At 47.4% G+C, this 15,210-nt stretch overlaps 1 protein-coding gene and 1 long non-coding RNA gene across 2 annotated transcripts in view; one reads left to right on the top strand and one right to left on the bottom strand.

The window, feature by feature from the left end:
• Positions 1–15,210, bottom strand: part of Copg2 (COPI coat complex subunit gamma 2) — a 118,960-nt gene that overhangs the window by 9,821 nt on the left and 93,929 nt on the right. The window lies entirely within an intron of this gene.
• LOC116903998 overlaps positions 8,082–15,210 on the top strand; it is a 14,554-nt gene continuing 7,425 nt past the window's right edge. The window contains exon 1 of the long non-coding RNA XR_004388325.1: positions 8,082–8,255. This is a non-coding gene — a long non-coding RNA (uncharacterized LOC116903998). The remainder of the gene's footprint in view (positions 8,256–15,210) is intronic.

The following is a 15,210-nucleotide window of genomic DNA, read 5'->3' as shown; positions in this document are numbered from 1 at the left end:
AGAGGAGGAAACAACTGTATCTAATGCAGTAATAAAACTAAGAAGCAGGGATGACTAGGGTGAGACCAGAGAGGAAGCAGACTCAAGACAGCACACTAGAGGCGAAGAGGCGGGTGATATGGCAGCAACGAGAATTTTAGGAAGGGAGCAGACAAGAAGGGAAGATGCCAGAGTCTAGAGACACTGGAAGGTGCAGAGAAGGTGTACATGCTAAAGTACAAGCGTAATCTTTCAGGCAAGATGCAAGGGAGAAAGTTCAGGGGATGGTGAGGCAAGGGTTAATTTATAACCAACTGGGAAGAAAGCTATTAGAATTTGGCTGCCATAAAAAAGGAGCAGGCCGAGCATTTGTTACATAGAAGAACTGATAGGAAAGGCACTTGGAAGACACATAAGGGGCAGTAAGTGAAGGGTAATTGTAGAGGGCCAGACTTGAACATAAGCTGGTTAGGAAAAGGTAGGTAGGAAAATCCCAGGTTTCCATATGGAGGTATTTGGAGACAAGAAAGTATCAATGTCAAACCACAGGAATACAGCAGAGAAGAAACCCCAAAGCCCTGGCATTTACAAAGTAGCATCCTTAAAGAACATGATACAAAGGGTCACAGTGACTTCTGTTAGATCCAGAAAATGGAACAATGTTTGCACAAATAGTAGGTTGCAAGGATAGGACTGGCGGGTAATCATCGTAGGAATGTGGAGATGGAATTATGCACACCAAGTCCAAAATGTGGGTAAAGAGCTTGTTAAATGGTGTGGAAGTATCTGCTGGTCAGTGCTGAAAAGACATTTGCAGGGCTAACTAGACCTTTCTTCCCCTTCCCAGGGTGGCTAGAAGTCTGTGCTGGTTCACATACAGGGCAAAGTGGGGTGGGAAGTTGACATCTAAATCCACTGGGCATTATGGGTTTAGTATTGTGGTAAAGAGGTTAGACAAATGGCAGAGGAGGAAAAAAGCAGGCTCTAGGAATCTGGGCTGTGTGTAAGCTTCACTTCTGGGTCAGCTGATGCAAAGGTGAAGAGAATTTGGAGATTAATAGGACAGAAGCAGTACCTAAACAGGAAGAGGATTCTAAACTCTGAAAATGAGTGTGAAGGTTGTGTGCAAAAGGCTGAAAGGAGAAACAGCCAAACTGGCATCTATAATCCATCGGGCTCTCTTAGGGGGAAATAGAAAGGAAGGGAAGAGAGGAGAAAATGTTTTGCAGGAACTTGTCTCATGGGATGGAAAGAGCCTGAACTATTAGCAGGGGAGAAATAGGCAAAGGCAGCTGAGAAAAAGAAGAGGCAGAAATTATTGCAAAAACTGGTACTGAATGAACACTCCTGAAGAGCAAGGGGGATGAAGAGAAGAGGAAATGTGGCTCAGCAGTGAGAGGGCAGTTAGCACAGTGAAGAAAGGAAGGAAGACAAAGAAGCAGATTGGAGGACTGTGCTCTACATACGAGGCAGGGAGCTGATGCTGGCCTGGAAAGAGAAGAGACCAGCAAGGACATGTGTGGGGAGATTTTTGAAAAAGAAATGAAAGAGGTTAGCTATGGAAGACAGATGGAGATGAGGCACTAGAATGGGACAGTGAGGGAAAGGGGGAGGGAGGGAAGGAGATGGAGAGAGAGAAATTGACAGAGACTGACAGAGACAGAGAGAGATGAGACGGAGGGAGACAGAAAGGGAGGGAGGGAGACAGAGAGATGGAGGGAGAAGAGGAGAGAGAGACAGAGACAAAGAGGGAGAAGGAGAGAGAACAGAAAAGAGGGAACAAATGTTAGGTAGAAATGTGGACAGCATTGCCAAAGGCACAGATTTAGGACAGGTGCTTGTGATCTAGTAGGAAAGGGTTCCTGGACTTAAGATGAGGTTTGGGATAGGCACTCAGTGAAGGCAGACTGGCCTGGCCTGTAAGGCAGGGTTGAGAGTAGTAATGTTGGAGGTGGGGATGGGGTTGAGGACAAAGGTCAAGAGATAGTAAGTTTCTAGAAGTGAATTTGTAGAAGATTCTGTTTTGAGTGGTAAGGATGATAAATATAAGTTGAAGTTTACTGATCCTGTGAAGAGAAGGAACTAGAGAAGTTTTAAGTACAGTAGGAAAGAGGGCAAAAGCAAGGGACTATTTTTTACAGGAAACAAGAGATTTGCATAAAAACCTGCGCAAAAATGAGGCTTTGTGTCTCTGCACTGAATACAAAGAAGAGGGAAGGTTAAGAAAATGAGATAAAGGTCCAGAGAGGACCAGAATGGAATCGAAGATACTGACAAAGCTGGGAGAGTAAGATAGACAGGGGATAATGGCCTTCAAGGGAACAGTCCTCATGAAGACTGGGGTTGCAGTATGTTATGTGTGTGAAGGGATAAATAGAAAAGAGGTGGTTGGAAGAAGAGAATGTGAGTCTAAATGAGAAGAGGAAGCACTGAGATACTTGAGTGAGGAGATCTAATGGTCACCATCAGAGAGCTAGGGGAGGGAATGGGGGAACAAAAGCCAGAGAGGACAGGGGGCCATCCACAGCAGTGATTCTAACCAGGGGTGGGGGGTGGGGGGTTCCCACCTGAGGACACGCCTGGTAGCCTATCAGAACATCAGAGGGGAGCAGCAGTGACCTGCTCACAAACATTGACAACAACTCTACTCAGAAGATGGTTCTGATAGGCTACTGGGGGGTCATGCACCCCCGGGTGAGAATCACTGGTGGAAGGGGGGGTGGAGATGGCTATGGAGAGGGAAGGGAGCAGATGGAGGAGGCATCAGAGTCATGACTGTCAGACTGGGGAGGAAAGGTCCTGTCAGTGCAGGAGGATGACAGTGAGCAACTGGATGCAGTGCAGAAGGAAGGGAGGAAGGGGTGGAGAGCTGGGAGAGGGTTTCCTCAGGGGCAGGGGGAGAGAGCACTGCCAGCTGTGCTTGCTGCTGAGGACTGAGGTGGGGCAGTGAGGCTGAGAGAGATGGACGGTGACGCACAGAGGTGATGGGGTGTGCATGGGAGACAGGTAGGAGAACTCAGGGAAGGAGATGAGTGCTAAAAGAGGAAAAGGAGTGAGGAACTAGAGTGCTCAGGAAGAGAGCTGTCAGCCCACCAGCAGATCAGAGTGAAGTAGGAACCTTTGTGTAGGAATGGGGTGTTCTGTGTGGTAACAGCAATGGGGGCAGAAGACAAAAACATGCATGGACAGGAATACAGTAGAGGATGAAAGACTCGTTTCTCCTGGGCATGTTTTTAGAAGAATGTGAAAGGCAATGTGCTGTGTCACCTTGTGCTACAGAGGTAGGATGCTGGGAGGATCCCATAGTTTAGGCCATGAGGAGGCAAACTTTGAGTGCCTAGGGATGGGAGTGCAGTGGTACAGTACGACTCCAACTTAGTGAATGCAATGAAACACTGGGCATCAAGGGGAGTTCAGGAAGGTAGGACTCATGATAACGTCTGCTAGAGGATTCATAGTTAGTAGCTTTAAGCATAGTGGTAAGACAGTAGAGAGAAAAGCAGAAGAAATGGTTACGCAGGACCCAGAAAAGGTTAGAGGTTTTCAATGCAAGGGAGACTGTGATAGCCAAGATGCTCCATTTGCAAGAATGAGAAAGAGTAAAATGAAGGAACCCAGAAAGTAGGGAAGAAAGGCACAGTGAGAGGAGTAAGAAGAGCATTACATCTAGGGAGACAAGGTAAGGAACAGTGGGGTGGGGGTGGTGGAGGATGAATAGGGAGCATGCAGAAACTTGGACTTAATGCAGGCAAAGGACAAAGGAAGCTCAGGGAAGACAAAGAACATGGGCGAAAGTAAAAGAGAAATGGGCAGTGAAGAAGCAGATGAGCCCAAAGCAGAATGAAGTAGGAGTGGGCATAGAATTGATCTGCACTCATATAAAGTGAGGAGAGGCTGAGGGAAGGTCCCAGGTGTGCAACTGACTTTGATATAGACACAGATTAGGTGTGAATTTGGAGAGCAGATGGACTTAGCACTACTTGCTAGGGACAACAGTGGCAGGAGTGAGCACAGTTCAGCAACTGAGCAGATAGCGAGATAGCAACTTCTGAGTCTATGGATTGACTGGAAGGTGGCAGAAGTAAGGCTGGATGATGATGTGGGAATGGAGGGTCTCAGGAAAGCAACAATAGGGAGAAGCATAGGGGAACATGCAAAATTTAAACTCATGCTTAGGGCAGAAAGAGAGGCTGAGGTTGGGCTGCTATGGGAACGTGGAGGAGGAGGAGTGAAAGGAGGAGTCAAAGTGCATCAAAGGAGTTGATAGGAAAAGAGGGGTCAGTTCAGGAGAAAATGTAATGATCTTGTGTGGTGGTTTGGGCCACTATATGAAAGGGGAAGTCTGGATGTAAATCTCTCCAAATGGGGGCGCTAGAAGCTCTGAAGGATGGTCAAGCCTTAGGAGGAGAGAGATTAACTCCAAGTGTTTCCAGAATGGGGCTCTTACGAAAAAGTAGAGAAACCAAGTGACATGCACTTTATGACAGTTCCTGAGCAGATGGCTCTGGAAGGCAACCTCAGGGACATGGGAATGGACTCAAGTAGAAAGAATGGAGCAAGTGGGTAGATACAGGATGCGTGTGAATGGCGGAGGCACAGCTAGGCACCCATGAGAGACAGCCATTTCTCAGTGATCACTAAATCTGTGCTTCTGCTGTTCAAGGCTGGCTAAAGGGTATGCTATGGAACAGAGAGACCATGCAGGGAAGACGTGGTTAGTGGAGCGTTGATGTAGGGGATCTTAACTCAATGGGTTTGTAGGTTTAGTTTGAGAAGGTAAAGAAAGTAGGTAACAATATTTTTGCAGGATACAGCAAGGCTCCTGGGGTGTGAGGCTTAGGAGTTTAGAGGCTGGGTTTTTGTTCTTTTGTTTTATTTGGTCAAAGGACAAGACATGAAGAGAGGCAGGATGAAGATTGGTATATGTATGAATAGAAGGGCTTCAAAATTGAGTGTCAATCTGATAATGTGGGCCCAAAGGAGTAAAAGGAAACAAGGGTGACCTGGACACAGGGTTGAGAGTGGGGAGGCTAACAGTGGTACATTCCCGCTCTTTGGAAAAAGATCTGGTGCATTAGAAACAACAGAGGAAGAGGAAGAGAAGCTTGAAAGGATGCAGTGTGCAGACCTGCTGTAGACTGAGGAACTCGATGACTATAATGGAAAGAGAAACACCCTCCCCTGTCAACCAAATCATTGCAATAAGGAAGCAAAGGCAGCCTAAGTGTTGTTTGAAGTCAGAGCCACTGGAATACCCGGATGAGTGACAGCCACTGGTTGCAGAAGAGAAGGGAGAGGCTAGAAAGAGTCTGAGAGTGGGTCCAGATTAGACTGCTATGAAGAACAGGATAGGGGAGGGGAGGAAGTGGCAGATACTAGGCAGGTAAGAGAAGTACAAGGCTCAGAGCAACGGGAGGATGAACTCTGTGATGCAGGTGGCAATGGAGGATCAGATAAGACAGAGAAAGACTTCAAATAAAAGTGTGACTACAGGACAATAATGCAGTCACAGGATGGTAGTCACTATGGAAGACCAATGACAAAAAGGCACACAGGAAACATAGACAACAAGGGTTGGGGGGGGGGAGGGAGACAGGCTAATAGACAATAGGCTGGGACAAAAGAAGAGAGAGGTGCCAGAGGGGAATGAAGTCACTTGGAGGACTCAGCCAGCCTTCAAACCTGGGCACAGTGAAGGAGAAGAGGACGATGTGTTCTTAAAGTATTGGATGTACTTGGATACTGCAACTGTTGGCCAAGCTCTCTGTTACAGACTGTTAGGGAAGGGTGGCTGGTGGATAAAGGTGAGTGGGTAGGGTTAGGTTTATTTTCGGATTTGCTATATTGGATGGGAAGTAAGGAACTGAGAATGGTGGGACTGAATAATGTGAAATGAAAACAGGCTAGGTTCAGGTACTGAGCTTACCCATAGCAGATTCCACCCTGAGTACAGAGGTGTAAGTACAGGTTGGTAATTAAGCTTCGTTTACTAAAAGACAGAGAGTAACTGCAGTAGGGGTTGGGGGTGGGGGAGAGAGGCAGCAATGGTAGCCTGTTGACCTGTAGCAATAGGACAAACATGACAAGAGTGACGTTCTGCCCAGACTTCTGTGATGCTGTAGAGAAGAGGGAAGAATCAGAAGTGGGAAGGGGATAATATGGAAACCTAAGGACAAGGTTAAAGTCAAAACTATTGCCAGAATGCCTGAAACTTATAACTGGTGGGAGTTATGAGGACTGGAGAGAAATAAGTTTGTTTAAAAAGCTCTCTCATACAAACAAGGCTCAGGGCACATTGTGTGTGAAAGAGTTAACAGAGAGGGAAAGAAGTGTTAAGTCTGTATGACAGAGAGGAAGCACTGAGATGCTTGAGTGAGGAGAGCTAATGGTCACCATCAGAGAGCTGGGGCAGGGAATGGGAAAAAAAAGCCAGGGAGGACAGGGGCCATCCACAGCAGTGATTCCCAACCAGGGGTGGGGGGGGGGGTTCCACCTGAGGGGGATGGGCCACGCCCCTGGTAGCCTATCAGAAGAACATCAGAGGGGAGCAGCAGTGACCTGCTCGCAAACATTGACAACAACTCTACTCAGAAGATGGTTCTGATAGGCTACTGGGGGGTCATGCACCCCCGGGTGAGAATCACTGGTGGAAGGGGGGGGGGTGGAGATGGCTATGGAGAGGGAAGGGAGCAGATGGAGGAGGCATCAGAGTCATGACTGTCAGACTGGGGAGGAAAGGTCCTGTCAGTGCAGGAGGATGACAGTGAGCAACTGGATGCAGTGCAGAAGGAAGGTGTGAGGAAGGGTGAGAGCTGGGAGAGGGTTTCCTCAGGGGCAGGGAGAGAGAGCACTGCCAGCTGTGCTGCCTGTATTGAGAAAGGTGGGTACCGAATATGTGGCTGGCTGTCCATGGGGAGGCAGGAGCAGAGGAGAATAGAGTCAGCAGTACATGGTGGCTCATGGAGGGAGAGGACTGCTGAGGCAGGAGAGGGATTCAGGGACCGGAGTGCCAAGTCAGAGTGAGGGCAGGTGCTTCTGTGGGGTGATGAGAGTTAGGGTAGGAATAAGGTGGTAGAATCCTGGGCAGTTCCTAAGAGTGCTTTCAGAAGGATCTGAAAGAATAAATGTGTTAGGCTGTATATGGTGGCATATGTCCATAACCTCCAGTCTCAGGAGGCTAAGGGTATAGAACATCATGCTGAAGGTTAGCCTGCTGTACATAGTAAGACCCTGTCTCGTAAAAGATGTAAAAGGGACACCTGAAAGAAAAGAGGGGGAGCTATGGTTGTTGGGAGTCAGAAACAACATACATTTTGCAGGCACAGGGTTGTGCACCTGAGAGGCTGGGTAGAACATGTAGGTTTGGTGCAGTCTGTCTAATGAAAAAAGTACTGAACGTATTTTCATTTGTTGGGAGTGAGGAAAGGTTCAGGGAACATCTTTAGCAGAGAAAATTGTCACCAAAGTAGCACATCTAGTACGGTGTGGGATGAATTCATGTGACAGAAGAACGCAGGAGAGCTGGCTGGGAACAGAGGTGGTCAATAATGGTAACTGTCAAGGGGAAGTTAGGCATCCAGTAGACATGGGGGAAGAATTCCTGGGTCCATGGACCAAATGGGAGCTAGCAGAGGAACTACCATTGCATATGAAGAGGAACTGGAGGGTCTGTAGCAGGCACAGCATGTGAAAATACAGGTGATGGCTGTGCAAGTATTACATTCATATTCAGGGCAGGAAGGGGTATGCTGGAGGTGGATGGCATGGGAAAGTGTAGGTGAGAGACAAGCTGGGTCAGAAATGTTGATGGGAAGACAGAAGAGGGTGCATTTCAGAAGAGAACTTTATGAGTTTGTGGTAGTTTCAGCAATGGTCAAGGGGTAACAATGAAAAACAGCAAAGTAGACCACAGTGTCTCTTAATGGGAACACTGGCAGATCTCAGGGGACAGATTTATAGGCTGATGGTATGAATGCTAGATTTCAGAAGAGAAAAATGGAAGCAAAAGCCCGAGGAGTTTGTAGAATGGAACTGTATGGTGTCTTAGCAAAGGGACAAGAGTGGCTTGAATTAATTAGCTGAAACCAGGTGAGGTGCAACTGTTAGGCTACCTCAGCCATGTGGGACAGGACTCCTGGAGAGAGTCCAGTAAGAGTGTAGAGACAGGATGTGTGCAAATGGCGGCGGCACAGCGGGGTACCAATGCGGAGCAGCCACTTCGTAGTTGACCTCTGAATCTGTGTTTCCACTGTTCAAGACTGGCTGAATAGAGAGAGGTGTGCTGTACAACAGGAGACTGTGCAGGAACAGGAGATAGAGTGGAATTGGCCAGAGGGCCTCTAAGCTCTGCAGGGTTTGCACATTTAATGCAGAAGGTAAATCGGGAAGCTGGTTAGTAGCCCAGAGTAGGGTTCAATTGGAAGGTTCTCTTTTGAACGGAGAGCAGAACAGAATGGACCTGATGCTTGTGGAAGAGGCTATAAGATGGGAGCATCCCTACTATGCAGGTACATGCAGGGTGGATATGGAAGGGGCTGAGTGATCCTCTAGATAATCTTGTAACTGTGCAGAGGCAAGTGCAACTAACAAGGCTGCATTTAGCTTTGGGAATCCTTTTGTGGAGAAGGCTAAGTTAGACAGGAAAAGAACAGGAAGGTGGCTATAATGTTCTGTGCTCTCTTTTATGGAAGGAAAGGAAAGAAGAGAAATAAGCTGGTGTGAGAGGGTGTGGGAAAAAGGCAGCCTTGAGTTAGGTAGAATAGGATCGATTGAACATCCAGACCGGTGATACTGACTGGTTGCAGTAGAGACGGTGACATAGGGATGGGAAGAACATGAACAAGCGAGCAGATCCAAGACAAGACCATAGACTACAGAAATAGAGGTGACAGAGTGACCAATACTTGGTAGCTGGACAACAACATAAGAGTCAAAGCAATGAAGCAAGAAAGTTTACCTCAGCCAGGAAGGAAAGACAACAAAAAGATATTGCTACAGAAGGATGATGCAGTACATGGAAGACAGACAGGGCACAAGACATACCCAGGGAGGATGGACACCAGAGAACAAGGTAGAAGTTGACAAGTTGGATACCAGCAGGGAATGAAGACACATGGGAGGTCCCAGGGCCATAATGATGGCAACCTAGAGTGCCCAGGACTGCTTGTACACCTCCGAATGGGGAAGGAGAAGCAGAAAAAGGTAGTGAGCAATAGGCAAGGTGAGATGGCTGAATTATTCTCTTGAATAAAGTATTCTTGCAGGAGTAACATTTAGGCCAGGCTCTTTACTACGGATCCGGCGGGGAAGGGGGGGTGGGTGGGGGAGGGGTAAGGGTTGGGGTTTACTTGGGTTGGTGGGGAGGGTAGGGTTGGGAGTAGTGGGGTAGGGTGGGGTGGGATGGGGGGGATGGGAGTGGGAGGATTGGGATGGGATTTGGGTAGGGGACACGAGCCAAGTGCCAGGTATTAAGAAAATAATTCTACTGTTTTGAGCTGGAAAATAATTCCATGTCTAGTGCTCAAATGAATAGATGGATGCCTGCTGGGAAAGATAGGATCTACCCAAAGGAAGAGTAGCTTCAGGTGTCAAGAAAAGGAAAGATGAGGGTCAAAGAATGATTTGTAGAAAGTAAGGATAGATAAAAGGGAGGTAGTTCTTTAGGGCTCACTGTATGTTTCTGGAAAGAATAGGGAAAATTAAAACAGATAATAAATAAGATTGAGGTAAAATAACATCATAATATTAGACAGTCATATTAGGTAGGGGTGACTAGCACGAGGAGAAATGTCTGAAAAAGAAAACAGCTCACTCATACAGACTAGGGTTGGGGACTCGTATAAACTTTTGTTTAAGGAATTATCAGAAGCAAAGGAAATAATACTAAGTGGGGAGTATTCTGTCCATATGAGAAGGGGAAGCACTGAGATACTTGAGTGAGGAGATCTAATGGTCACCATCAGAGAGCTGGGGCAGGGAATGGGGAAAAAAAGCCAGGGAGGACAGGGGGCCATCCACAGCAGTGATTCTTAACCAGGGGGTGGGGGGTGGGGGGTTCCACCCGAGGGGGGGGGATGGGCACGCCCCCCTGGTAGCCTATCAGAAGAACATCAGAGGGGAGCAGCAGTGACCTGCTCGCAAACATTGACAACAACTCTACTCAGAAGATGGTTCTGATAGGCTACTGGGGGGTCATGCACCCCCGGGTGAGAATCACTGGTGGAAGGGGGGGGGGTGGAGATGGCTATGGAGAGGGAAGGGAGCAGATGGAGGAGGCATCAGAGTCATGACTGTCAGACTGGGGAGGAAAGGTCCTGTCAGTGCAGGAGGATGACAGTGAGCAACTGGATGCAGTGCAGAAGGAAGGTGTGAGGAAGGATGAGAGCTGGGAGAGGGTTTCCTCAGGGGCAGGGAGAGAGAGCACTGCCAGCTGTGCTTGCTGCTGAGGACTGAGGTGGGGCAGTGAGGCTGAGAGAGATGGACGGTGACACACAGAGGTGATGGGGTGTGCGACTGGTTGTGCATGGGAGGCAGAGCAGAGGAAAATGGAACCAACAGTTCATGATTGGTCAAGGAGGGAGATGTGTTCTGAGGAGAGAAGAGGGAGAGTAGTGGTCACTGTCATCAGGGACTGGAGTGCCCAGGAAGAGAGGTATCAGTCAGGAAAAGGATGGACCCTTCTGTGTTAGGATGGGGTGGGCTGTGTGGGGCAGGAGTGAAGAGGGGGTAGGAATAGGGTAGGAGGCATGTCTATGGGGATGGGACATCTTCTGAAATATAGTTTTAGAAGGATGTTAGGAAGTGCACAGAAGTATACTTGAAAGGTTTCCATGAAGTAAGAACCCAGTCTTGAGCCACAGGGATGTTGAGGCTGAGCACATGGGTAAAGGGATGTATATCTGGGACAGTCTGAAGCAAAGATGTCAAACTGTGGTGGAACAGGTGCATGGGGTAAGGTGAGGTACTCATGGGATCCTACAGAGGTAGCTAGACAATCCAGAACAGAGAACTAGTGAAGGGATGTCAACACTTTAGTGGATAACGCACAAGATTTACAGGTGACAAGCTCATCAGGGTCCTGGAATGAGTTTACGACGCACATGAGAACAGATGGAAGAGTGCTGACATAACGTACTGGGCAAGAACAAGGAGGGGACTGGCAATGAACCTTAGTTGGTAGAGTATTGTCTGACACCAGATAAAACTGAGCTTGGCAGTATACCACGGAGGGAAAGGCAGGACAATCAGCTCGAGGTCTTTCTTGACTATACAGAGAATTCAAGGTGAAGACTGTATGGGACCATGCCTCAGAAAAAAATAGAAAAACGCAGACAAACAGAGGGGAACAAGAAAGCACACAATGAAGCAGTAGATCTGGGAAGAGAGGGCTGTTGTCAGCATACTGAGTGCAATACACCAAGAATATAAGATAGCCTTCAAAGACAGAGAGAACGTGAGGAATCAGAAAAATTCCCTTCCAAATATGGAGGTGTGCAAGAGAAAGAACATGGCCTATGTATGCAAAGATCAAAGAGGCCAAGGGTAGTGAGGCTATAGAGAGTGGTAACTCAGAAATATTCTAGGCTAGTAGTGTTCAGTGAAGGTCAAACTGGCAAAGCTGAGGGGAACAAGTCTGAAAGAGTTGGTCAACTGTTCAAAATGGTGGAATAAAAAAGCTAAGGCTTTTTTAGGGGTGAATTCAGACAGCTGACGAAGATTAGGGGTGTATTTGGACAGTGGATGAATTTGAGCATATGCTGGGCAACCCAGCCTGGCACTGATGAAAGAGCAGTGAGATGCGGTGAGTAGAGGAGGTGAGGAAAGGAACAGACATTAGGTAGACTTCTCAGTTAATAGCTTGATGGCAGAGAACAGAGGATATGCCCCTATAAACCTAAAGAAAGTAGAGGTTCTCTGGAAAAAAAAAAAAGGAATAGAAGATGTGAAAAATGGAAGGATTAAATAGACACCCAGTCACTCCAGGTGGCTGTTATGGAAAAGTGGTATACGTGGCATGTGAGACTAGTCTAGCTGATGGGAAGACAGAGACATGAGAGACACAGAAACTGCGAGAGAACTATTGAAAATGAGAGGTCAGAATGATGCCATCTTGTGAAGGAGAATGCAGTTTCCAAATGGAGAACATTCAGATTTTAGTAAACACATCAGGTAGGGTGGGTGTATCAAGGCCAGACATGAGAGGCAGAACAGAGCAGAGTAGAGCAGAGGCAAAGGCACAAAGAGGTCTAAATCAGGCAGCTTTACACTGTAAAAATGGGACCTGCATAGACAGCACAGACAGGTAACCTCAGAGACTTGGGAAAAGACTACTACAGACTGAGACTATTAAGTCAGCAGTAAAATACTTGTAAATGGCGGCAGCACAGTGGGAACCAATGCGGAACAGCCACTTCGCAGTGACCACTGAACCGTGCTTCAGCCATCTCAGAGTATCTGCAGGGAGGGAGCTACAGTGCCTGGCAGAGACATGGTCAGAGAACATGGCGAAAGGAGGTGGGCAGGTCACCAAACCAAATGGATGATTTGGGAAACGCAGGTAAAATGTAGGAAAGGGAAAGAGGCAAGATTTTGAGTAGTGATGTCAGGTTCAAGAACACACTGGGGGATGTACAGCTGACAAGATGGCAGGAAATACACAGGTCAGAGTATAGAAGATGTAAAAATTTCCTTTTTCTCTTGATGTGGACAAGAAGAAATAGATGAGAAACAGTACATAGCTACAAGAAAGCTGAAAGAAAGAGTTAACTATAGGAGAGAGGGCAGAGGAAACACCAGGGAGAACAGAACAGGAAGCATGGAGGAGGGAGGAGGGAGCAGGGAACAGGGAGCAGGGAGTAGGGAGTGTGGGGAGCAGGGACACAAGCTGGACAAGGAACAAGGAAGTAGGGAGTCCCAGAGGCAGGAGGAAGAAGCCCTTAAGAGTGCTCTAGTCAACTTGCAATGCTTCCCAGATACCTGGGAAAGAAAAAGGAAACCAGACCAACCAGTGATAGGAAGCAAGCAGCAGGGAGAAATGTGATCTTATACCTCTGAACACTGGTAGGATGGTGGTGCAAATTTAAAGGCAGCCTCTTTACTCTGGACCTGGCAGGGAAGAGAGGATGGTGAGGACAGTGAGGACAGTGAGGCTTTGGGCCAGGATTGCCATAGCTCACCGGATTGAACAGAAGGGCAGCTTTGGGAGCAATGGGGATTGGTGTGGACATGTAAGCCTAGTTTTAGGCACTGAGAGGACATCTTACTGAACTTAGCTGTGGACAGTTAGGTCCTGTGTTTACACTGATGATTCGGGAGGAGTATATTGGAGTCATGTGGGGAGGAAAGAGAGTAGCTGAAGAAAGGCCAGAAGTAAAGGGTGAAGGGCCAGCATGTGGGAACAGAGAAGGCAGTGGCATGCTTGAGAGGGAGTAAACAAATGAGAAGGTGGTTCCATAGGGAAGTGTGTGAGGGTGGGCTAGGATGCTTGTGTGGGGATTTCAGGTAGTCAAAACTAGAAAGCTTCAGGCATGGAACTGAAGAGTGAAGGTCAGAGAGAAGAGGGGCCATCCACAGCAGTGATTCTTAACCAGGGGTGGGGGGGTTCCACCGAGGGGGATGGGCACGCCCCTGGTAGCCTATCAGAACATCAGAGGGGAGCAGCAGTGACCTGCTCACAAACATTGACAACAACTCTACTCAGAAGATGGTTCTGATAGGCTACTGGGGGGTCATGCACCCCCGGGTGAGAATCACTGGTGGAAGGGGGGGTGGAGATGGAAGAAAAGGAAAATGCAGTGTCTTGGAAGAGAGTTGTCAGCTTAGCAGCAAGTCAGAGTGAACGGGCACCCATTTTTGAAGACAGGTAGGCAGAAACAGAAGACAAACAGCATGTGGAGACAGGAACATTGAGAGGCAATTGATGCTCTCTGTGAGATTTTCAGGAATAGTGTGAAACCAACCACATGAAAAGAAGGAAAACATTTACAGGGAGCCATGAATATAGAAACTTACGTGGACTGCTGGCTACTATAATATAAAGCAGTTGGTTGCAAAGATAGGAGCGTGGTTGAACAACGGGTCTGGAGGACAGGTGAAGCAGAGAGTATGTGCCCAGGTCTACAAACTGAAGCAGAGTATTACAGGAAGCAGCTGAAAGGGCTTTCAGTGTGGTGGGTATGCCTATGCTTTCCTGGAGTAAAGAGTACAACAGCAGAAAGCATCCGTTGGACCCAAGGGCTGGGAGAGGAGGTTAGGAGTTTGCAACATGTGGAAGTACAGAGGAGAGCATGCAGGGAAGGCACAGAACGAAGAAAAGTACACTGAGGATCAAGAATGAGGCCAATTAGCCTGGTGATGGAAGTGCATGTCTTTAACCCCAGCACTCAGGCAGCAGAAGCAGATGGATCTCTGAGTTTGAGGCCAGCCTGGTCTATAGAGTTTCAGGACAGCCAGGATTAGTCAGAAAAACCACGTCTCAATAAAATAAAATAAAATAAAATAAACAAAATAAAAAGTAAAACAAAACAAAAAACCAAGATCAAAACCAACTAACCAACCAACCACCAGCACCAACAACAAAACAAACTAAACAAAAATGGGGAATGTCAATTGAGAACAAGAAAACTAGGAACTCTGTTCTTAAAATATTATATGGAGAAAGAACAGTCAACAGGCAAATAAAGTTGGCAAGAGTCTAAAGACGAGCAAGGTTGTAGGGGTTGTGAGCATGTAGGGGAGACTTGTGACAATGTGTCAAAGGGCAAGGCAAGATGATGAAAGGTCAGGGCAATGGCCATGACGAGGAGGGATTACATCTACTTTGGTAGAACTAGGGCTTGAGGATGCTTAGGGGTGAAGTAAGGCAACAGCTGCCCTAAATAACACTACGACAAGGATCTTGAGAGCCAAAGGTATAGTTTCTTCAAGGGCCACTACATTTCTTAATTGCAGAGGAGGAAGTGAAAGGGGTAATAGCAGTCACCTCAAAGACGCAGACTAAGAGAAGACTTAAGTGGTGCTGGGTAGCTGGATATGATAGCTAGGAATAGAGGGTTAAAAAGAATACCTTTCAAATGCAGACTGGGTCAGAACATGTTCTGTGTAAAAGAAAGGAAAGAGTTGTCTCAAAAAGAGGGATCAAGTCTAGGAAGCACCAAGATGCTTGATTGAGAACACTAAATGGTCACCATCAGAGAGCTGGGGGCAGGGAATGGGGGGAACAAAGTCCAGGGA

Source organism: Rattus rattus, chromosome 6, assembly GCF_011064425.1.
Source record: "Rattus rattus isolate New Zealand chromosome 6, Rrattus_CSIRO_v1, whole genome shotgun sequence".
NCBI classification, from domain to species: Eukaryota; Metazoa; Chordata; class Mammalia; order Rodentia; family Muridae; genus Rattus; species Rattus rattus.
This window is presented reverse-complemented; position numbering and strand designations above follow the sequence as displayed.